Source organism: Dendrobates tinctorius, unplaced genomic scaffold (genome assembly GCF_039654945.1).
Source record: "Dendrobates tinctorius isolate UK_male_01 unplaced genomic scaffold, ASM3965494v1 ptg000007l, whole genome shotgun sequence".
Classification (NCBI taxonomy): domain Eukaryota; kingdom Metazoa; phylum Chordata; class Amphibia; order Anura; family Dendrobatidae; genus Dendrobates; species Dendrobates tinctorius.
The window spans coordinates 56,481,247-56,506,709 of NW_027361675.1; positions in this window are offsets into that span (position 1 = coordinate 56,481,247).

Here is a 25,463-nt window from a genome sequence, read left to right on the forward strand (position 1 = left end):
GAATACGCAAAATATAAGCTAGTGAACTATATGCAACAGTGGAGACACCAGGCGGAACAACAATCTACTTTTATTTGCTTAACAGAATAATATATAATAAAATAATAATAATAATTAGAGACGAGCGACTTTGCCTTTTTTCGGGTTGAGTCGGGTTTCATGAAACCCGACTTTCTCAAAAGTCGGGTTGAACGAAATCGGCCGATTATCGTGAAAAGTCGAAGGCCGACTGAAACACGAAACCCAATGCAAGTCAATGGGGAAGCAAAGTCGGCAGGGAGTGGAGGACATTAAACACACCTACAGTTTCCATTTGAATGGCAAAAACATCAATTTTTATTACTTAAGCTTGTCAACCTTAATTTACTTCATAATAATAGTTACGCACTGAAAACTGGGTGTTATTTGGCTAAAGTTGTGGGGGGGTAGGGCTGGCTCCAGGTTTTCATGTGCCCTGGGCCAAAGAGCGCCTCTTTAACACATACCACAACTCATGATGCTCCGATACGGCAGAGAAATAGCGGTATAGTACAATGAAAAATATTTCACTTTTTACATCTCATGACTGATATCCATTTTAAATTCTCCAATAGCTCCAAAAACGGACAGTATATAACTCCATACAGTATTATGGGCACTGCATAGTGCGCTATACAGAGTAATGAGGCCAATATATTTCTCCATACAGAATCATTGGTCCCATATAATGTTTGAAACAGTATATGATGAGCTCCACATAATGCTACAGTATATGTTGGTCCCCAAGGATGAAGCTGCACTGTCTTATGGGCCCAAATAATGCTCCATATATAATGGGCCCCATTTCTAATGCTCTAGTGTATAATGGGCCCTATAAATGCTGCTCCAGTGTCTGATGTCCACCTTTGGAATGCTCCAGTGTATGGTGGGCCCCATATATCATTCTCCAGAGTATAGTGCTCCCCAAAAATTGCTGTCCCAACATTGAAAACAATTAAATAAGTCTCCTCGCTAGGGAATCCCTGTACTAGTCTGGACTCCTCGTCGTCCCCATCTTCCATCTCACTGCACTTGGCTGTTTAGGCAGAGGGCGTACAAACGTGATGTCATTGCGCTCTCTGATCAGAATATCACTGTTAGGACATGCGGAAGAGCATGGAGGTGGAGCAGAGAGAGGTAAGTATTTCAACTAGGCAAGTGCTGTGATCCTGAGCAAGCAGGGGGGCCCACTTGTTGGCGATGGCACTGGCAAAGGGCCCCTCATAGTACGGCGGTGTGTGGTGGTGTGTCTGACGGCGGGTGGGCCTTCCCACCGGCAGAGACACTTTTGCGTACTATGAGGGGCCCTGTGCCAGTGCTGTTGCCCATGAGTATGCCCCCCCACCTGCTCAATGGACCTGCACTTTCATCTGCACCTTCCTCTTTGTCACCGTGTAAGGTGGTATAGTATGCAGGAAGGGGAACCTGAGTTTCCTCAGGGTCAGATTCTGGCTGTGTAGAGTGTGAGGGGAATGTAGTGGTCTGGGTCAATGTACCAGCAGAATCATCAAGCAGTGGCTGGACATCAGTGCACTTGTGGCGTCCCCAAGAGTACAGTCGCCACAATGGCATTACCTTCCTCCTAGGGAGTGTGATATCATGCTTGGGAGCAACGGAGGATCTCTCTAGCAGTTAAACCAACACACAACACATTTCCCACTCCAGGCCAGCATGGAGACCTCTGAACCTGACTGCTGAGGAGCTGCTCTCTGTGGTCGGGAGGAGGTAAGTTAGGGCACTCTGTGTAGGGAAAGGGAAGTGTGTGGACGTGAGAAGGGGAGCTGGAGGATGAGCAGAGTTAAGGCTCACTCCTAGCTGGAGCGCATGGTCCGGATTCCGGTCTCTGAGTTTGTAGGGACACTGACGTTCCTGCAGCAGAAACCGGTGGAAGTAGCAGCTCTAAATGCTCTGTACCCAACTAAGGCTCGGAGGCCCCAGCATCGACGTGTGGGAGCCAGAAGGAAAAGGCTACGGCTGCCTGCCATACGAGAAAGTTCCAAAAGAGAATCAACAGGGGGAACTTCATTGAACTCAGCACTGCGAGTACCTCAGATAAGCGCTAGAACGGAGGCCACACTACCTATCTTCAGAGAGAGAATTCGAAATTGGCTTCCAGGCTGACCAACTCCTTCTTCATGTGTAATCTGCGTCCTGGACGGCACTTACCAAGTACAGGTAAAGGAACTGCACGACTGTGTCTGTCATCTTTCTCCTGCGCCTGGCGCACGGCTCTGCTACATCTTGCACTGCACACCATCTACCAACTCTTTCTTCTGCCCTGCGACTACGGCCCTACCTGGGCAGGGCTTCTACATCTTAGCTGCACCACAGAATCTGTCCCAGAGAAGCGACACTGCAGCGCTGGTCAATCAAATCAGAAACCACTGGTGGCGTCACGTATCATTCACCTATAAACGTAATTCACCCCTTTGCATGGACGCCCAGGGCCACGGAACAGGTCACCACCACTGTGACACATCCCTGTGAGACACCGGCCCGGTACCGATTAACCCCACTGCCCTGGCTGGCCACCCACATTCCATGTCAGATTCATCTTGGACTTGGGAATTCACGATTTGACTTGATAATCCAGGCATGGTATGATAGAAAGAGCTACATGGACTAATGTGAAGTGTCGCCTGCTGCATCATTCACTTTTGGTGGGGGTGAAGGACACAAGGAAAGGGGTTCTTCCTGACCAGGAGCCAGCACTTGACGACTCAGTGCTTGCATTTTTTGAAACTTCAGAAGAGGAGGGCATATTTTCTGGAGTCTGTTTCGGCAATGTAAGCCAAAACCAGTTCCTCATGCTCTGGCTTTAAAAGCGGTTAACCTACTCCCAGAAAAGGTAGCCTTCCAGGCGTTCCGGAGCCAGACCATGACGCAGGCTCAACACCTCCTGCCTTAGCTGCTATTGTGCTTTTGCCACTACCAGCAGATGCACCACCACCATCAGCACCAGCTGGCCCCCCCACGCCCACGTCCGCGGCCTCTTACACCAAACTTCAAAATTTTGCAGAAAATAGACCCAAAATAACATCAGATATATGGCACTGTATCAGCAGCGTACAGCTCTATTCAGTCAAAGGATAATTGTCAATCTCCCTATATATTCCATCAGTCACACAGAGATGCTCACAGGCTCAGTGTGGATTAGACAAGAATATAAAAATTAGACAAAGTGTACAGTATCATCAGATAGCAGGTATATATAGTATAGTTTAAACATTCTAAAGCTCCGTAGATATTTGAGGAGGCACACTCAGACACTCTCAGGCTCAGTATTGGATTACAACAAAATCTAAAAAGCCGTAAAACGGTAATGTATCACAAGAGCACAGCTGTACACAGTGTATGTGTCATTGTTGTCAATCTCAGTATTTACTTCCACATTCAGAAAATACCTCTCACTTGGTCAGTTTGGATTAGACCAGAATATAACAAGCAGTAAATGGGTAATGTATCACAAGCGTAGAGCTGTATACAGTGTTGGGGTAGTTTTTAAATGTACATCTAAATTGCAGGAGTAACCCATAGACACTCACACGCTCAGGATGGATCACACCACAATATAACAAGAAGATCCACAAGAAATTATCACATGTGGGACAATGTTACAGGTGTCAATGATACACTTAGAGTGTTGGTTGGAGGAGGACATCCTGGCAGAAAGGGTACAGTATCAACAGATACCAGGTATATATAGCATACATTGAACATTAACAATGTACATCTATATATCAGGAGGAGTGTTGAGCCACCACGCTAGTGTTTTGGTTCGTCACACAGAAGGCAAGTTCGTCAAATGTTCATCGAACGTTCGAAGAACACCGTCGAACCCCATTGAAAACAATGGCAGGCAAACACAAACACATACAAACACATAGAAAACAATTACAAAACACCTTTAAAGGTGTCCCAAAGCAGACAAAATGCTCAGAAGACAAAAATAACATATGGAAAAGGGCAACTACATTTAGAAAAGAGGTGGAGGAGTAAAAGGAGGAGGTGGAGGAGACACAGATATAGGCTTGTCATGCCCTTATGAAGTCCAGAAAGGCTGGAATAAAAATGTAAAACACAAACCAAAAAAAAAAAAAATTCTGAAATCGAACACGATCATATACCGTCGGACTTCCCACCAATAAATTATGCTAACTGCCGATGGGGCGGTGCTATTCCTATGAACCTCCAAACAGCGTCCATGAAGGCAAAGTGTTTAGTTTCCGGGGGCTGTATGATTGCAAAGCTGAACCTTAAAGGAATGTCCAAAAGGGCACCACCAGGAGTGGCGCCTGTGGCTTATTTGGATTCCACCCGGGAAACCACAACCATACAAGCTACAGAAAAGATGGACATATTGCAAGCTTTGTCGATTCTGTGTGTGGTGTGGTATGTCCGTTTGTAGTTGTGCTAGCGATTTCTCAGCTTTATTCCGTTAACGACCGAGACTCCGGCATGCCCCCGCAGTACGCGTCAAGCTTACTAGAGGGATACGCGAGGCTCTGGCACGCGAGATCGAGCAATAACAGGTCTATTATGCCCTTACATGTCCGGGGCTGAATGCGTGCTACACTGAAAGGACCAGCTTTTGTCGCTTACAGGTGCTGATAACCCGCTGAACACCGTTAGTGATGGGTATCTGGGATTCCAAATATTCCCCGCGAACGATGATTTCCCAGTAAGTGCAGGTCAACCGCAATTATGGAATTAGGCCTAACCGGCATTCCTGAAAAAATGAAAAAATTACGAGTCCAAACCACAGGTGCTGTAGCTTGCTTAACAGTTCGGCAGCCGTTCTCAGGCCCAGTATGGATTTGACCAGATTGTACAAAGTTGAGAAAGGGTACATTATCACTGGATAGCAGGTATATATAGCATAGTTTAAACATTAAAAACCTATGTCTATAGATCAGGATGCAGGCTCAGACGGTATCAGGCCCAGTATGGATTAGACGTGATTGGACAAAGGTGAGAAAGGGTAACGTATCACCGGATTGCAGGTATGTATAGCACAGTTTACACATTAAAAACCTATGTCTATAGATGAGGAGGCAGGCTCAGACGGTCTCAGGCCCAGTATGGATTTGACCAGATTGTACAAAGTTGAGAAAGGGTACATTATCACTGGATAGCAGGTATATATAGCATAGTTTAAACATTAAAAACCTATGTCTATAAATCACGAGGCAGGCTCAGATGGTCTCAGGCCCAGTATGGATTAGACTTGATTGGACAAAGGTGAGAAAGGGTAACGTATCACCGGATTACAGGTATGTATAGCACAGTTTACACATTAAAAACCTATGTCTATAGATGAGGAGGCAGGCTCAGACGGGCTCAGGCCCAGTATGAATTTGACCAGATTGTACAAAGTTGAGAAAGGGTACATTATCACTGGATAGCAGGTATATATAGCATAGTTTAAACATTTAAAATCTCCGTGTTCTCAGTATGGATTAGACAACAATCTAAAAAGTAGAAAAAAGGAAATGTATTTGAAGTGTACACCAGTATACACTTTTGGTGGTATTTTTAAATATTCATATATATTTCTGTCTCAGTAAGACAGTCCAGCCTCTGCGCAATAGGAAATGAGATGCATACGATTACTGACATAAAGTCTAGTGATTGCAGAAAATTGGGAATTAAGAATCATGGGAAAAAATTCCGTTACAATTCTCAGAGGCGATGCTGCCCCTCAATTAATTTGTGTGTGGAGACAGCGAAAACATTTCTTTGTGAAGAAAGTGTTGATGTATCGCAGTACCGTTGATCACATCAGCATTACTCATCTCCATCAAATTTTTATCACAGGGAGAAATGAAATCATGGTGCTCACTGCCTATCATAATCTGTCACGTAACTTTGGAGTGCATAAGACAGAAGCCACAGGCCGTAGGCGATTCTATGGGACTGGCATGAGAGGGCACATATAAAAATGTGGGCCGGAATGTCACACGTCTGTGAGTAGAAAAACTGTGAAAGCTAATGATAAACCACCACTGCATGTCACTGTGAGTCAATGTCCATAAGAAATGTAAACCATTGATCATCTGAAGCTAGAGCCCGGCCAGCGGGACAGGGCATAGCTACGTCTTAGCCATCATCTATCAGTTCAACAAATTTTTAGTGGCAGTCCCAGTGAAGGATTTGACAGCCCAGACTACACAGCGGAGGAGCAGGGAGAGGTAAACATTGCAAATGCTGTGGCCCTGCCAAAGCAAGGGGGGGCACACTCGTGGGCGTCGGTACTGGCACTGGGCCCCTCATAATACGGGGGTGTGTCTGACGGCGGGTGTGCACCCCCACCGTCAGAGACACTTGATTGCACTATGAGGAACCCTGTGCCAGTGCCCGCGCCCAAGAGTCGGCCTACCCACCTGTCCAGGGCAATGGCACTCGCACAGCTGTGTGCACTAGGTGGTGACCCCTGCCATAGGGGGGAGGCAGCCCAGTTAGGGAGGTTTACAAAATGGCATATGTTGATGTGGGACATTCAGCTGCTGCTAAAGGCGAAATTGGTCAAGTCCGAGGAAGAGGAGGACAAAAGCAAGCCATTTTTCTGGCAACCTATGTGTCATCAGGGTAAGGTGGGACAAAATCCTTGGAAACCCATGCATGGTTCATTTTAATGAAGGTTAGATCATCCACATTTTCGGTTGACAGACGGGTCCTTTTTTCTGTCAGGATTGATCCACCAGCACTGAAGACCCTTTCCGATAGCACACTAGCAGCAGGGCAAGCAAGCTCCAGTAAAGCATATTGTGCCAATTCAAGCCAGGCATCCAGTTTAGAGGCCCAATAGTCAAAGGGGTATGAGCTGTGAGGGAGCACTTCAATATGGGACGAGAAGTAGTTTGTAACCATAGTTGACAACTGCTGTCTCCTGTCACTTTCAATCGATGCAATATTACCAGTCGTGTGAGCGGGACTTGAAAAATCAGTCCACAACATGGTCATGAAACCCCTGTCTCCAACGCCATTTCTGCTGTGTGCACCACGAACACCTCTTCCAAGCTTGGCCCCTACGGCTCGTGCGAGAACCATCACCACTGCTGTGTGCTGGGAATGCCTCAACCAACCAGTTTACCAGAGCTGCTTGTTTGTTAGCCAATATTAGGTCAAGGTTCTCCTGTGGCATTATGTTATGGAATTTGCCTTTATATCGTGGATCCAGGATGCTGGCCAACCAGTAGTCGTCATCGTTCATCATTTTGGCAATGCGGGGGTCCCTTTTTAGGATCTGCAAAGCATAATCTTTTATATGGGCCAATGTTCCCGGTGTCAATGATGCACTGCGAGTGCTGGGTGGAGGAACACTTTCTGGCAAATCCACATCCCTCCAGTCACGCACAAACCCTGTACCAGACCTTGCCACGCCAAAATTTTCTCTAGCCCCACGAGAAGCATCCTCCTCCCCTAAATAATCATCCCCATCATCATCCTCCTCCTCCTCCTCTTCTTCCTCCACCTCGTCCATGAGATTTCCCTGACCAGACAATGGCTGACTGTCATCAAGGCTTCACTCCTCTTCCTCCTCGGCTGCAGACGCCTGCTTCTTAATGTGTGTCAAAGTTTGCATGAGCAGATGCATAAGTGGAATGCTCATGCTTATGATGGCATCGTCTGCGCTTACCAGCCGTGTGCATTCCTCAAAACACTGAAGGACTTTACAGAGGTCTTTCAGCTTCGACCACTGCACACCTGTCAACTCCATGTCTGCCCTCAAAGTGCCTGCCCATGTATCCTCCCACAAATGCATTACAGCCTTCCTCTGTTCACACAGCCGCTCAACCATGTGCAGGGTGGAGTTCCACCTTGTGGCAACGTCGATAATTAGGCGGTGCTTGGGAAGGTGGCGCAATCGCTTCAGCTTCTGCATACGACTGGAGTGTACCGGCGACCGGCGGATGTGCGAGCACAGTCTTCGAACCTTATAGAGCAGGCCTGTTAACTCCAGATAATTATTGAGGAAGCACTGCACCACCAGGTTCAAGGTGTGAGCCAGGCAAGGTATGTGTGTGAGTTTTGAAAGGGCTATGGCTGCCACAAAATTCCGGCCGTTATCACTAACTACCTTGCCTGCCTCAAGATGTAGACTGCCCAGCCATGACTCAGTTTGTCGCTGAAAGTAGTCGGCCAGTACCTCGGCGGTGTGTCTGTCGCCCAAACACATCATCTTCAACACAGCCTGCAGATGCTTTCCACTAGCTGATCGATAGGGGGACACCTTGTGTGCAACACTGGCAGCTGCGGATGGAGTGCTCGTGCGACTGCGCTCTGTGGATGAGCTTTCGCTTCTGGAGGAGGAGGGTCGAACGCTTACAGCCAACTGTTTCCTATACCGTGGGCTAGGAAGCACTGTCCCACCACTGCTGTCCCCTGTGGACCCTGCATCCACCACATTAACCCAGTGCGCAGTGATGGACATGTAACGGCTCTGGCCATGCCTACTGGACCATGCATCAGTTGTGAGGTGCACCTTTCCACTCACTGATTGCTTGAGTGCATGGACAATGCGGTCTTTCACATGAAGGTGGAGGGCTGGGATGGCTTTGCGAGAAAAGAAGTAGCGACTGGGTAGGTCATAGCGTGGTACTGCGTAGGCCATGAATTCGCGGAAAGCTGCTCTTTCAACCAAGCGATAGGGCATCATCTCTAACGAGATTAGTTTGTCAATGTGGGCGTTCAAACCCAGTGTACACAGATGAGAGGATGAGTACTTTCTTGTCCTACTCATAGTCTCTGGTAGGGTGAGCTGGACTTGAGAGCTGCATATGGTGGAACTAGCGGTGGACATGGCAGACTGAGAGAGGGTTGATGATGGTGATGGAGTTGGTGTTCTTCCTGATGGCCTAGATTCAGTCTTTCGTTGATATAACATTGTGATTCCCTGAGTGTATTGGCCTTGCGACGACACCTCAACATTTGCTGCTGGTGGTGTGCTAACCGGTGGGCTTACAGTGGGGGAAACAATGTAGCGTTGCTGACTACCTTCTTTGGGAGCAGGTGCACATGTGGTACGTGAGGTTTGGTAGTCCGTCCACGCTTGCAAGTGGATGGTGGTTAAATGTCTAGGCATCTAACTGGTATTCAAATTTCTCAGATTTTTCCCTTGGCTAAAGGTCTTTGCGCACTTCTTACAGATAACCTTTGCCTGATCATTAGGATTTTGTTCAAAAAAGTTCCACACTGCACTTTTCCTACTATGGAAGACAATTTGAGGCCTTGCACGCTGTGTTATTTTGACCATCTGGCCAAGCTGTCCTGCAAATCTTTTGGTTTTTGTAACCCGTTTTTGGACTGCTCCGGGGCTGCCAGATAACAGCTGTTGCGATGTCGATGCCTGCTGCAGATGTTCCTCCTCCTCTTCTGATCTATTGGCAGCGGCACCCTCTTCCCACAATGGATGCCAATCTGGGTCAACAACTGGGTCATCCATCACCTACTCTTCAATGTCATGTGCGCCTTCCTCTGTGTCGCCATGTATGGTGGTATGGTATGCGGGAGGGGGCAACTGAGTTTCATCAGGGTCAGATTCTGGCTCAGTACGCTTCGAGGACAATGTAGTGCTCTGAGCGAATGTACCAGCAGATAAATCTAGCAGTGGCTGTGCATCAGTGCACTCCATGTCAGATTCTTCTTGGACTGGGTAATTCACGATTTGACTTGATGACCCAGGCATGGTATGTGAAAACAGCTCCATGGAGTAATCTGTAGTGTGGCCTTCAATTTTGGTTGGGGTGAAGGACACAAGGAAAGGTGTGGTTCATGACCATGAGCCTCCAATGACGACTCAGTGCTTTTATTTTTTAAAACTTCAGAAGAGGAGGCGATAGAGTTTGAGGCTGAGTCAGCAATGTAAGCCAAAACATGTTCCTGAAGCTCCGGCTTTAAAAGCGGTTTACCTACTCCCAGAAAAGGGAGCCTTCGAAGCCTTGTGGAGACAGACGATGACGCAGGCTCAACACCTCCTGCATTTGGTGCTATTTTGCTTTTGCCACTACCAGCAGATCCACCACCAACAACATCATTACCAGTTGCCTACCCCTGCCAACTTCCACACACTCTTCCACCACACTTCCTCATTTTTGGGGAAAATGTACCCAAAATACCACCAACTATATGGTGCTGTAAACAAGGTACAAGGTGTATATAGTAGTGGGGAGTATTTGAATCTCTCTACAGACTTCAGGACACAGTTGTATTCTGTCAGGCCCTGTGTATTTTACACCTCAAAGTAACAGGCTGATTCTGGATGGTGTAAAAAAGGTATATAGAGGACTGAGGATAAATGTAATCTCTCTACAGACTTCAGGACACAGTTGTATTCTGTCAGACCCTGTGTATATTACACCTCCAAGTAACAGGCTGATTCTGGATGGTGTAAAAAAGGTGTATAGAGGACTGGGGAGAAATGGAATCTCTGTACAGACTTCGGGACACAGTTGGATTCTGTCAGGCCCTGTGTATTTTATACCTTCAAGTAACAGGCTGATTCTGGATGGTGTAAAAAAGGTGTATAGAGGACTGGGGAGAAATGTAATCTCTCTACAGACTTCAGGACACAGTTGTATTCTGTCAGGCCCTGTGTATATTACACCTCAAAGTAACAGGCTGATTCTGGATGGTGTAAAAAAGGTGTATAGAGGACTGGGGAGAAATGGAATCTCTCTACAGACTTCAGGACACAGTTGTATTCTGTCAGGCCCTGTGTATTTTACACCTCAAAGTAACAGGCTGATTCTGGATGGTGTAAAAGAGGTGTATAGAGGACTGGGGAGAAATGGAATTTCTCTACAGACTTCTGGACACAGTTGTATTCTGTCAGGCCCTGTGTATATTACACCGCAATGTAACAGGCAGAAATTGCCTAGTGTATGTCACACTACAAGGTGTATGTAGAATTGGGCAGAATTGGAATCTCCCTAGAGTGTAGGTCTGTAAGAACGGACAAACTCCTCGGCTTTTCCTTACAGAGTCACACACAGCTTCAATTTGGCCGTGATAACAGCCGGTACACGGTACTGTGTGAGGAGCGTACACGTACAATGCTGTACGGTGTGTGTATGTAAAATTGTCAAGCTCCGTGTTTTTGTATACGGACTGACACACGCTCTCTCTAGTTTTGAATGTAATCAAACAGCAAATATACAAAACTGTTAGAAAAACGAACAAAACGCTAAGGTGTAGGTCTGTAAGAACGGACAAACTCCTCTGCTTTTCCTTACAGAGTAACACACAGATTGTCAAGCTCCGTGTTTTTGTATGCGGACTGACACACACTGTTTCTCTCTAGTTTTGAATGTAATCAAACAGCAGATATATGAAACTGTTTGAAAAATGGACAAAACTCTAAGGTGTAGGTCTGTAAGAACGGACAAACTCCTCGGCTTTTCCTTACAGACTCACACACAGATTGTCAAGCTCCGTGTTATTGTATACAGACTGACACACGCTGTCTCTCTCTGGTTTTGAATGTAATCAAACAGCAGATATACGAAACTGTTGGAAAAACGGACAAAACTCTAAGGTGTAGGTCTGTAAGAACGGACAAACTCCTCGACTTTTCCTTACAGAGTCACACACAGTTTCAATTTGGCCGTGATAACAGCCGGTACACGGTACTGTGTGAGGAGCATACAACGGTGTACGGTGTGTGAAAAAATGAACACTCAGTACCTCACCAGGACAAAACAATAAAATTTGGATTGCTTTTAAAAAAGCAGTTTGAACACTAGTGTGCACACAGCAATGCAGGTAGCCTTAAAAGGCAGCCTAATCACCACCAGCGCTGCTGCACAAAAGCAAAAATCTTCACCTTTCACTGCACACTAACTACAGTGAAAAGCGCTATCAGCAGAAGCTTTTTTTTCTTTTGGCCTTCCTAACGCTCTCCCTACAGAATCAACAGCAGCAGCTCTCCCTATTCTGAGATCAGCCTAAGTAACATGGCGGTCGGCGTGCACGCCCTTTTATACCCCCTGTGACGCCACACAAAGCAAGCCAATCACTTGCATGCCCTTCTCAAAGATGGTGGTGACCGCCGCCTATGTCATCACGTTGCCCACAGTGTCCGTTCTTCCTGATTGGCTGAAAAAGGGCGCTAAAGCATCTTTTGAAACTCGACTTTGGCGCGATGGTCGCCGACCTCGTGGCCGACCTCACACTAAGGTCGGGTTTCGTTTCATGAAACCCGACTTTGGCGAAAGTCGGCGACTTTTGAATTTTTTCGACCCGTTTCGCTCAACTCTAATAATAATAATAATAATAATAAAAGATTGTTATTAGAGGCAGATTATACAGACCCAGTATGCACAGTATGGCAAAACAATTACATAAACAGGTATATATTGTTTAATGTACAATGGGGAATATCAAGATAAAATATGGGTCTACAATCCAAGCTAATTTTAGTTGGGAGGGTCGTAAATGCTGTACTTGATATGGGAACAGTCTCTGAAAACTTCCACAGTTTTCTGGGCCCAACAAGGACTTCTGCTCCATCTCACTAGCTGCACATTTTTCTAACAAAGACTTTCAGTTCTCTCTGGGCCGTTCTAGTATCATCCCATCTGATCTGCAACCCTCCATCTACCCACGTCCGTTACTGTAAGTCTCTGCTGAAAGTGACTGCTTGTCCCAAACATTTCCTCTGATCACCTGCCCAGGAGAGCTACATCATGCTACGGAACTTCAGTGAACCATTGCCGGAACTCAGTACTACCTCAATGGCCCACTGTGTTGGTGTCATAGTTTTTGCCTCTGTGACCTGGATTCTGTCAGGTTTGTCGTAGATTAACCCTAAGGTGTTAAAAAGGTGTCAACAGATGAACATTCTGGGTAAAAGTAAAAGCCCAAGTCTGAGTAGGGACATGATTATTCCCACCCACTGGGACTCGTTCCATGATAACTGGGGTCACAGGGTAGAAAAGAGCCTTCAGCTTTTCCTGAACACCCTAAAAAAAATTTTCTCCTACAAAATTTTATCAGGAAAGGCCTTTACTAGTTCTAGAGAAACCTATTTTCACATCAGAATATTTAGGCTTCAAAGCTACTGTTGGTAGAGGAAGGCTCCAGGAAGCACCCATCATGCTAGAAAACTGAACCTGCCACTGGGACTGCAATGTTTCTAGTTTATGGTGCTCACTGGCCAGATCCTGAACCACCTGGGTCAGATTCCTCACTTGATCACACAGTATATGAATAGGATCCATACTGGTGGAAAACAAGTTTCAGGCCAGTTGTAATGTGACGCTAGTCACTACTCACAGGCAAGCCATGAGGCTGGGTAGTCAAGAGGTCCAGGGTCAGATACCAAGAGAGCTCATCATAAACAAAGGAGTAAGACAAACACATAGTCAGGTCATGGTCAGAGGTCAGGATTCCAAGACGGTAGTAGATCAAGACCGATGGGCTAGGCAAATGGATGGTTAGAAGCAAGGACAAAGGTCAGGTAACAATAGATCTGAGATTGAGCACAGGAACACAAGGCATGCAGACACCATGGAGCATAAGCTACATGGCACTAATTGGAGGCAGAGAACCAGCTAATAAGCCAAGTAATCACTCTGAATAGGAGATACATTGGGGAAAACCCTGCACGTCATGGCCCTGATTTGGCAACTGGACTGTCATTCAAAAACACTGACAGCTCAGCAAGAGCCAGCCTTCAATTGGACGTTTGAGCTGTCCAGCATCATATTGACAGTTCAGCACGCCACTGCCCTAGATAGGACAGCTGGACTGTCACTCACTTCATCCAGACTCATAGGAGAAAGTGTGACACCCTCCTGGAATTTCTAGACTCTCTCTGTTCATCTGATAAAATGTACTTGGCATTACATTGTATAATTGCAAGACATACATGTGTTATACTGATTGGTGTTAAGTAAATACCATTCACAGCATGCTTAAAAATAAATTTGAGTGTCAGTCTTTGATTAGATAAAGTATGTTAAGTATTAGTGATGGGCCTAGCAAGGAAGCAAAAGCAGTAATCAGGCGCCACCTACAGGAAGAGGTGTCCTGATTTAGGGAATGCGCGCCAGGACTTCCGGGTCAGTCCTTCAGGACCATAGAGAAGTCAGAGTAAGTGCGGGTGCAGTCAGAGCTGCGGGTTGTGCGCAAGCGTGCCGGATGGGAACTGGTAATGAGCGCGAAGCCTACGGGACCTCAGTGCCAGACGCGAGACCGGAAGTGAAGAAGTTGGGCGGCGTGCACCAGCTGTGGAGGTACACGGTGATAGAGGTGTAACAGTTCGGAATTTGACACTGGCTGTAGCAGCACGGAACACGTTAACCCTGTTGATTTAGTGGGGGTGGATGATGAGACAAAGGCCTGAATTAAAACTATGCCCAATTAAAGGAGCCGGTCTCCTAGACTTGGAATGCGCATACAATAAGTATATGGGCTGGCAAACATTTCCCCTTGGGGGTACATATCAGCATAGTGTGTAAAAATTTTTAGGGGCATCACAAATTTTTGGATGAATTGATCAGGTAAAGGGGCATGGTGATGACAGGAATGGGAATGTACATTAAAAGCAGCAGTGGCTATGGAAGGTATGAGATGCAGGATACAGCCCATAATGATTCGTCGTTTTGCCACCATCAATTACCAGAATGAGTTTCATGCCCATCAGAAGATTGGTGTAACAGATGCACATGTGAGACTCGGCCTAAGAAATGCCCGTCCAAAATATGTTGCCAAAGATGCATGTGTCTCTATAAAGGGCGAAGTGCAACATGTTCATGAGATGCTGAATTAGAGAAAGCAGATCAGTGTTGGAGTAAAACCAAACAAACTGATGGATGCTCATGAAAAACTAAGTTGAAAGAGGAGTACACTGTTCGTTACTATAAACACACCCATGGCACAAGCTTCTTCAATTTCACCCATACATATTACCAATAATATCCAAATGTCCCAATCGAAAATTATTTGTCCTAGTATAACGAACACTGTTAAAGGAATGCCACTAAACGTACATAACCACGACCCTTGAAAACACCAGATTTCCTCTTTTCAAGATATGGATGATGATAGTACTGATGAGGACTTTGAAATTTACCACATCCACACCAACAAGATGAAGATCACTGCTGCAAAAAATGTGCAAAAAAAGTCCATGAATTTCTGGAAAATTATTTTCTCTTAGGCAAAGTTTCCCTCTTACTAAAGTGGTACCGAATGATGCATACACAGCTCTCATGTCTACTCAGCGTGATATGATTGAAAGATGATGTATTGTGATTTTTCCATGTCCACTTTTTGAAAGCGAGCAGAAAAGAAGGATGATATAGCGGAAGATGTGTGAATTTGGTCTGTAAGGAGGTGATGTCAGGTACAGATATATAGATCTGCATGTCATTGGCGTAGTGATAATATTGCAAACAGTGCCATTAGATCAGCTGTCCCAGGCCGAAGGTGTAGATGGAAAAGAGTAGGGGTCCTAGAACTGAGCTTAGGGGAACACCGAAAGACAGATGTCGAGGTTAGGAGGTGGTGTGGGAGAGGGAGACAATGAATGTCCACCTAACAGTCATGTTATTTTTTAAAGACTCGGCCAATAACCCCAAAAAGGCCTTTTGCACCACTGGCCATGCACGCATCAGCAGGGGTTGCAAAACTACCAGCCTTACCACCATCAGCATGATCAGGCACATGGCAGCAAAGCACCCGACTTTGTTGTTTGAACACCAGGCTCCATGAACAGTGTCTGCGGGTGATACCACTGATTCTTCCGCTGTTGTGCATGCAAGCCAATCCCCTGTCCATGGTGCATGCAAAGATATCTCCTGCCCTGCATCTGTATTTGCTCACAAGCTCAACTAGCACCATTAAAAAGCACATCCACATCCTTTTACTAGGCATTGCTCCTACTAGCCAGTTTCCTACTCCACACTGATGAGGGGCAATACCCCGAAACAGCTGTCTGTGGATGGATACCATGTTTTGGCATAGGTGGTTTCCTTCATTGGAGACTGCCCTTCCCCTGGTTGTTCCTTCCTGGGAAAAGACCTGGCTAGTCATTGCTTGCGTTGAGAAACATGTGATGGTGTCTCCGCAGCTTGTGTTCTGCATGTTTTTGCATATTTCCCATAAGGGATGGGGGCATTGCTCTAGAATCACTGCGTTGAGAAACATGTGATGGTGTCTCCGCAGTGTTGGATGTTGATCTCCATGAGTTCATTCATCCTCATTTTTCACAGTCTTTTGCTAGGCATTGCTCCTACTAGCCTGTTACCTACTCCACACTGATGAGGGGCAATACCCCGAAACAGCTGTCTGTGGATGGATACCATGTTTTGGCATAGGTGGTTTCCTTCATCGGAGACTGCCCTTCCCCTGGTTGTTCCTTCCCGGGGAAAGACCTGGCTAGTCATTGCTTGCGTTGAGAAACATGTGATGGTGTCTCCGCAGTGTTGGATGTTGATCTCCATGAGTCCATTCATCCTCATTTTTCACATCCTTGTACCAACGCAGCATTCAGTTGTCCATACCCCAGTACTTGGAATGCAGGCGGAAACACGCAGCCAACGCCACAGTACTAAATTCACACCTTTCTCATCTGCTTCCGCTCAAAATGTTTAATTTTCGGCTCGTGGTAGACGGAAGTTTTCCGTAACCTGATGGCGGTGTCCGTCACAAGGTACTCGGTCACCACCCGCCACAATTTTTCCATATCTGCCATCACGACATTACACAAGCAAGCACGTGTCCCACATTACCAGGACCCTCAACAATGCTGTTACAGGGAAAGTGCACCTAGCCACAGACACGTGGACAAGTCCTTGTGGGCAGGGATGGTATATCTTGTGGCGGAATAGTGGGGTAGCGTAGAAGAAGTCATGACCCAGTTGGACATTGGGAGACCATGTCACAGATGTATAGAGGTGATAGGTTGTGGAAGTCTTTGTATGTCATAGTTAGAGATTTGAACTGTAGCCTATGGGCAATAGGAAGGCAGTGAAGGGCCTGGCAGAGAGGAGAGGCTGGGGAATAATGGAGGGACAGTTGGATTACTTTGGCAGCAGAGTTTAGGATAGATTTGAGTGGTGCACGAGTGCTACAGGGGAGGCCAGAGAGTAGAAAGTTGCAATAGTCTAGGCGGGAGATCATGGTGGCGTGCACAAACATTTTTGAGTTGTAGTGGGCAGGAGGAGGCAAGGGCTTGGATATGTAGCTTGAAAGAGAGGGCAGAGTTGAGGATCACCCCGAGGCCACGAACATGTGGGGCTATTTGTCCTGGTGTGCAGTCCAGGCATTAAACAGGCATGTGTCCCACAAGATTACCCGTGCCATCAGTAATGCGGATACTTGTAAAGTCCACCTAACCAAAAACATGTGGACATGTGCATGTGGTCAAGGACAGTACATCTCACTGAGGGCACACTGGGTTAACATAGTGGAAGCCTAGACCCACTCCAACCTTGGTGCGGTGCATGTCCTCCCAACCAAGAGTATTGTGGGCCCTACATCAATCTGGGTTGCCCCCAAGTCTACAGCTCCTGCACCTCCTCCTTCATCTACTCTTCAGCCTCCATATCCAAAAGTTGCACATCAGTCACCAGCTGGAAGCACTGCAGAACTGCCTCATTTAGAAAGTCAGCTGCAGCTTCATACGGCCTTGCCATGATTCAGCATTGCTTGCAGCTTCTGGCTCACTGACTGGTGTGTGATGTCCCCAGGCATTCAAACTCTACACTGCAGATGTTGGAAAGGATTTCTGAGCAGAAGAGAGCAGTTGGTGACTAATCTACCAGCATCAACAAGGTTGTCAATATTCAGTTCTGTCTTCACACATAACATCTGAGGTGTGGACATGGATTTCTGACATGTGTACCATCCTCCAAAACTTTGTGGAATCCACCAAGAGGGTGAGCGTCAATGATACCATAATTAACATCTCCATCCTGCTTATCTGTGTTCTAATTTGAATATTGAAAGTTATTATAGAGCGAAAACATATTTACAGTTTAACAGTTTCAAACACAACAGTCCTAAATAACAATAACAATAATCCATTAATTAAACCCAAATAAAACAACCCTGCTCGTGACAGCTTACAATCTACACTAAGTAACAACGATAACAAAAATTTAACCCAAACAAAACAAGTTTGCTAGTGACAACTTGCCATCTAAAATGAGGTGGGGGAGCGTAAAAATACTGGGGTGTATTTATAAGAAGTTATTTACAATGATGTTTGTACTATGATCTTACTGAGGTTCATTGTAAGTGTTGTAGGCCTGAGGACAAGGAGCAGGAGGACAGCATGGTCAGTCATCCCCTTGGTGACGACATGGAAGTGTTGCCTGTTAGCAGTCTGGGACGCATTGGGCTGACTTTGTTACGCTGCGTTTCCCGTTACCCTCGCATTATCAAAATTTTTGGTGACACTTCTAGACCTAAGCTACAATAAGAACTTTCAATCTCTTCTTCCAGAGGCAGAGAGGTGTACAAAAATGTTGCTGTACCAGAGGGCCCTTGTAGCGGAATTACTAAAAAAATTCCCATGTGAGAATTTCTTGTACGACCAAGGAGTCCAAGTGAGAGAGAAAGAAGTACAATCCAGCTCAGGCAGGGGAACAATGGCAAAGTTCTGGGACAGTTTTCTCAGACCTTCCCATCGTGTCAGCACAGAGGCAAGGCGTGCTGGCACAAGAAGAGCAATGTTTGTGGAGATGCTGAGGGAGTACCTTGCAGATCGTACAAACATCCTCTGGGATTCCTCTGTGCCTTTTAATTATTGGGTATCCAATCTGGACATGTGGCATGAACTGGCTCTCTATGCCTTGGAGCTCCTGGCCTGCCCTGCTGCAAGCATTCTGTCAGAGTGGGTTTTTGGTGCCGCTGGTGGAATTATAACAGATAAGCGCATCTGCCTGTCAACTGACAATGCTGACAGGTTAACTCTTATAAAAATGAACAAGGGCTGTATTGGGCAAGACTTATGTACACCACCAAATGAAAACAGCAAAACATAACCTCAAATACATTTTCTTTTTTGTAGAGGTGTATTCTCATGCACCTCTTCACATCCACACATGGGTATCCGCTTTCTGATTTGGTCTGTTGGTGTTATCCTCCTCCTTATCCTCATCCTCATCATCCACAACTAGTGGAACACCGGATGAATGTATTCCGTGATGCAAAAGTCACTCAATTTTTGGCAAGGGTGTCTATGATTCCCATAGTATATTTTTAAATAATGTACCCCCATGAGGAAATCTTTGTCAGCCCATGCACTGCGTGTATATAACGAGAGTGACAGACTGCCCAAAAAAGGTAATTTAGGCCTAAAATGCCTCAATTTTTGGCACACGGATGTATGAGGCGTGTCAGAGATAGACCCCTCTATAAAATGTGCCCTGTTTTTTTTATTTTTGGGCTAACTAGTGCTGCATTTAACCAAAAGTGACAGCCAGGCAAAAAAAAGAAAACAGCCATAAACTGGCCAAAATTTCAGCACGCACAGATATAAGCTGTTACAGGCTGGCGGAACGCACCAAATAATAAAGAAGGGATAAGGTGCGTTCACAGCCGCAGAGATGGTAACTGCTGCTTGGTAGTGGCGGATGTTATATGGTAGTACAATAGGGGAACACATGGGTTTAACTCCACCTAGTGTGTACAGAGGCGGACTCTTACCTCACAGAGCCGCCTGACCGCCAAACACAAATGCCGCAGCCTGTTTATGTTCACAGAGCTCGTCAATGTGAGCACTGGTGTATAGACACAGAACTCTACCCCTGAGACACTGGGTTAGAGTCCCTCTAGTCACACCAGTGCTCGGCACCGCAACCGCGATGCCTGAATAGACACCTATAGGATGCTGTGCCCTGTTATAAGCCACAGGGTGCAGCTGAACATTGCTTACCGCACAGCTCTGGCAGATGCCACTAACCAGCCCAAACTCAGGCCTGGAAAGCGCATAGGGCACGCACGGCGCCGCATTAACTGATGCTACAGTAGCTGCAGTAGCGTGGTGCCCTAGGTAGATTGCCGCACACAGGCACTAGCATGTGTGAGGATGTGCGGCTCTAGGCAGTGCTACACATCTCGGCGCTGACTCTGAACTCTAACCCTAATAACCATGCATATCAAAGGGAAGGGTGTTGTGAGTTCATTCTCTGGTTCACCAGTTGTGAGTTCTCCTTCCAGACTCCCTCTGGTGGTAACAGGAGGTTGTGAGGCTGATTTGATCGGTGGAGATCTGCCACCTGAGAATGAGGATGACGATTGGACCTCAGGAGTCTCAGATTGGATTTAAGACAGCCGACGCCCTATTCAGTTGCTGGTGATTCCTTCTGGCTTGTCAGCTCTTGGTTTTCAGCTCTGTTCCAGTCATCTAAAGCTAAGTTTTTCTGCTAATGCTCACACTTGATTTTGTTGGTCTATTCAGTTTTTTTGGTGTGGTCAGCCAGCCCCGGCTGGGGGCTGTGCTGAATTTCCACTCTTATTTATCAGTATTTTGCCAATTTGCTTTTTGTCCCTTACTAGTTTGGTCTCTTTTTGCTCTGTCTCAGAATATTTCAGAGTGCTAATATAGTGGGAGAAGTCTAGTGACTACAGGGTTAATTTTGCTATCAGAAGTGTTGGACATTATTTTTGTAGGGTTTTTTGCAGGTTGCAGACAATGTCTTTCCTTTCCTTTCCTCTCTAGTTAGTTTGGGCCCCATTGTTTGCTCAGCCTATTTTCCTTCCTGTGTTTGTGCCTTCATCTTGTTTCACCATCAATACATGTGTGGGGGCTATCTATTCCTTTGGGGTCTGCTCTGGGGCAGTAAGTTTTCCCCTTTTCATGCTTCAGGCTTATTTAGTCCTCCGGCTGTGACGAAGCGTCTAGGAGCATCGTAGGTACGCTCCACGGCTGCTGCTAGTTGTGTTGTAGGATCAGGGATCTGCAATCTGCATAGTTACCAACCTCTCTGGTTTTCTGTGACTTAGCTTGTTTTGCTTTTTTCTCCTCGGTGACCCATTCATAACAGAAGGGGTTTCATAATGAGTCATTCAGTGGTTCACAAGCATTCATCATCACACATATCTCTACCAAATACAGAGTATACTAGCGCATGGCCGAGCGGCCATGCAAAACTTTTATAGCAGCGTCCTTCCGGGACCTTCCTGATGGTCCAATCCAAGCTTTAGAAGGACCTGAGCATGTGACCTCCGATATCCAATGAGAGATCGTCCCATGGGCATGCTCAGTAGACCGAAAGGAGGACAGTCCCTGGAGTAGCTCGCTGCTGACCAGCATGCGTTGCTATAGCTGGACCAGGGGTGGCAACAGCAACCAAACCCACAGTACCCAAAATTTCAGCATGCACAGATATGAACCAGCACAGAGAAACCACACCAAAAAATGTGTGGCCTGTATGTTTGTTTTTTTTTGGACTAAATACTGCTGTATTTAACCAAAACTGACAGCCAGGCAAAAAAGAGAAAAAAGCCATAAAGTGGCCAAAATTTCAGCATGCACAGATATGAGCTGGCATGGAGAAACTACACCAAAAAATGTGTGGCCTGTAGAGATGAGCGACTTTGCTTCCAGGAGGGTCGAGTCGGGTTTCGGACCACCTGACTTTACCAAAAGTCGAGTCGAACGAAATCGGCCCACTATCGGCAAAAGTCGGAGTTCCGACCGAAACCCGACCCCAATGCAAGCCAATGGGGAATAAAAGTTGGCAGTGAGTGGAGGACAGTAAACACACCTACAGTGCCCATTTCAATGGCAACGACATCAATTATTATTACTTCAGCTTGTCAACCTTAATTTACTTTATAATAATAGTAACGCATTGAAAACTGGGGGTTATTTGGCTAAAGTTGTGGGGGGGTACAGCCCAGTCAGGGAGGTGGAAAAACTGGCATATGTTGAGGTGTAGGCTGGACGTTCAGCAGCTTCAAATGGAGGAATTGGAGAAGTCGGAGGAAGAGGAGTATAAAGAGAGCCATTTTGCTGGCAACCTGTGTGTCATCAGGGGAAGGTGGTACAAAATCCTTTGAAACCAAGGCATGGTTTGTTTTAATGAAGGTGAGATCACTTACATTTTGGGTCGACAGCCGGGTCCTTCTTTCTGTCAGGATTGATCCAGCAGCACTGAAGACTCTCTGATAGCACACTACCAGCAGGGCAAGCGAGCTCCTGTTAGGCATATTATGCCAATTCAGGCCAGGTGTCCAGTTTACAGGCTCAGTAGTCAAAGGGGAATGAACTGTGAGGGAGAACATCGATAGGGGAGGAAAGGTAATTTTGAACCATAGTTGACAACTGTTGTCTCCTGTCTGTTGCAATCAATTCAGTATTACCAGTCGTGTGAGCGGTACTCGAGAAATCAGTCCACAACATGGTCATGAAACCCCTGTCTCCAAATGCCAGTTCGGCTGTGTGCACCACGAACACCTCTTCCATGTTGCCCAGTATGGCTCGTGGTAGAACCTGCACTGCTGCTCTGTGCTGGGAATGCCTCTAATAAACGGTTTACCAGAGTTGCTTGTTTGTTCGCCAATTTTAGCTCTCGGTTCTCCTGTGGCATGATGTTCTGTAATTTGCCTTTAATGTATAGCGTGGATCAAGGACACTGGCTAACCAGTAGTCGTCATCCTTCATAATTTTGGCAACGCGGGGGTCCCTTTTTAGGATCCACAAGTGATAACCACACATGTGGGCCAATGTTCCAGGTGTCAATGATGCACTGCCAGTGGTGGGTGGAGGAGCACTTTCTGCCAAATCCACATCCCTCAAGTCACACACAAACCCTGTACCTGACTTTGGCAAGCCAACATTTTCTCTTGCCCCCTGAGAAGCATCCTCCTCCCCAAAATAATCATACCCCTCATCCTCCTCTTCCTCTTCTTCCTCCACCTTGTCCAGGACAGCTCCCTGAGCAGACAATGCCTGACTGTCATCAAGGACTTTACAGAGGTCTTTCAGCTTTGACCACTGCACACCCGACAACTCCATGTCTGCCCTCAAACTGCCTGCCCATGTATCCTCCCACAAATGCATTACAGCCTGCCTCTGTTCGCACAGCTTTTCAACCACGTGTATGGTGGAGTTCCACCTTGTTGCAACGTCTATGATTAAGCGGTGCTTGGGGAGGTGGAGTGATCGCTGCAGCCTCTGCATACGACTGGAGTCTACAGGCGAGCGACGGATGCGCGAGCACAGCCTTCGCACCTTATGGAGCAGGGCTGTTAACTCTGGATAATTATGAAGCACTGCACGACCAGGTTCAAAGTGTGAGCCAGGCAAGGTATGTGTCTGAGTTTTGCCAGGACTATGGCTGCCACAAAATTACGTCCGTTATCACTGACTACCTTGCTTGGCTCAAGATGTAGACTGCCCAGCCATGACTCAGTTTGTTGCTGCAAGTAGTCGGCCAGTACCTCCGCGGTGTGTGTGTTTTTGCCCAAAGACATTATCTTTCAAACAGCCTGCTGACGCCTACCACTAGCTGTTCAACAGTGGGACACTTCGTGTGCAACACTGTCAGCTGTGGATGGAGTGCTCATGCGACTGTGCTCTGTCGATGAGCTTTCGCTTCTGGAGGAGGAGGAGGGTCGAACGCCTACAGCCAACTGTTTCCTATACCGTGGGCTAGGCAGCACTGTGCCATCACAGCTGTCCCCTGTGGACCCTGCATCCACCACATTAACCCAGTGCGCAGTGATGGACACGTAACGGCCCTGGCCATGCCTACTGGACCATGCATCAGTTGTGAGGTGCACCTTTCCACTCACTGATTGCTTGAGTGCATGGACAATGCGGTCTTTCACATACAGATGGCTTTTCTAGAAAAGAAATGCCGACTGGGTAGGTCATAGCGCGGGACAGTGTAGGCCATGAGCTCTCAGAACGCTGCACTTTCAACCAAACGGAAGGGCATCATCTCTAATGAGATCAGTTTGGCAATGTAGGTGTTCAAAACCAGTGTACGCGGATGAGAGGATGAGTACTTTCTTGTCCTACTCAGAGTCTCTGCTAGGGTGAGATGGACTTGAGAGCTGCATATGGTGGAAATAGCTGTGGACATGGCGGACTGAGAGGGGGTTGGTGATGGTGATTGTGGTGGTGGTGGTGATGGCCTAGATGCAGTCTTTCGTTGGAAAAACATTGTGATTCCCTGACTGCTTTGGCCTTCCGATGACACCTCAACATTTCTTGCTGGTGGTGTGCTAACCGGTGGGCTTACAGTGGGGGAACTGATGTAGCGTTGCTGGCTACCTTCAGTCAGAGCAGGTGCACGTGTGCTACCTGAGGTTTTGTAGTCCGTCCACGCTTGCAAGTGCATGGTGTTTACATGTCTAAGCATGCAACTGGTATTCAAATTTTGGAGATTTTTCCCTCGGCTAAAGGTCCTTCCGCACTTCTTATAGATAACCTTTGCCTCATCAATAGGATTTTGGTCAAAAAAGTGCCACACTGCACTCTTCCTACCATGGGAAAAATTTTCAGGGCTTGCACGGTGTGCTAATTTGACTGTCTGGCCAAGCTGTCCTGCAACTCTTTTTGTTTTTTTTAACACGTTTTTGGACTGCTACGGGCTTGCCAGATAACCGCATCTGCGATGTCGATGCCTGCTGCGGATCCTCCTCCTCTTCTGAGCTATTGCCAGTGGCACCCTCTTCCCCAAAGGATGCCAAACAGGGTCAACAACTGGGTCATCCATCACCTCCTCTTCAATTTCATCTGCACCTTCCTCTGTGTCACTGTGTAAGGTTGCATAGTATGCGGGAAGGGACACCTGAGTTTCATCAGGGTCAGAATCTGGCTCAGTAGACTGCGAGGGCAATGCAGTGCTCTGGATGAATGTACCAGCAGAATCATATAGCACTGGCTGCGCATCAGTGCACTCCATGTCATATTCATCTTGGAATGGGGAATTCAGGATTTCACTTGATAACTTAGGCATGGTATGTGAAAAGAGCTCCAGGGAGTAATCTGAAGTGTGGCCTGCCGCATCCTTCACTTTTGGTGGGGGTGAAGGACACAAGGAAAGGTGTTGTTCCTGACCAGGAGACTGCACTGACGACTCAGTGCTTGCAGTTTTTGAAACTTCAGAAGAGGAGGCGATAGAGCTGGAGGCTGTTTCGGCAATGTAAGCCAAAACCTGTTCCTGATGATCTGGCTTTAAAAGCGGATTACCTACTCCCAGAAAAGGGAGCCTTCCAGGCCTTCTGGAGCCAGAAGATGACGTGTGTTCAACACCTCCTGCCCTAGGTGCTATAGTGCTTTTGGCACTACCAGCAGATGCACCACCACCATCATCAGTACCAGCTGCCCCCCCGCCCAAGTCCGCGGCCTCTTCCATCATACTTCCTCATGTTTGGGAAAATGTACTAAAAATACCAGCAGATATATGGTACTGTATGAGGAGCGTACAGCTGTATACGGTGTAGGGAAAAATTGAAATCTCTGTATATATTTCCAG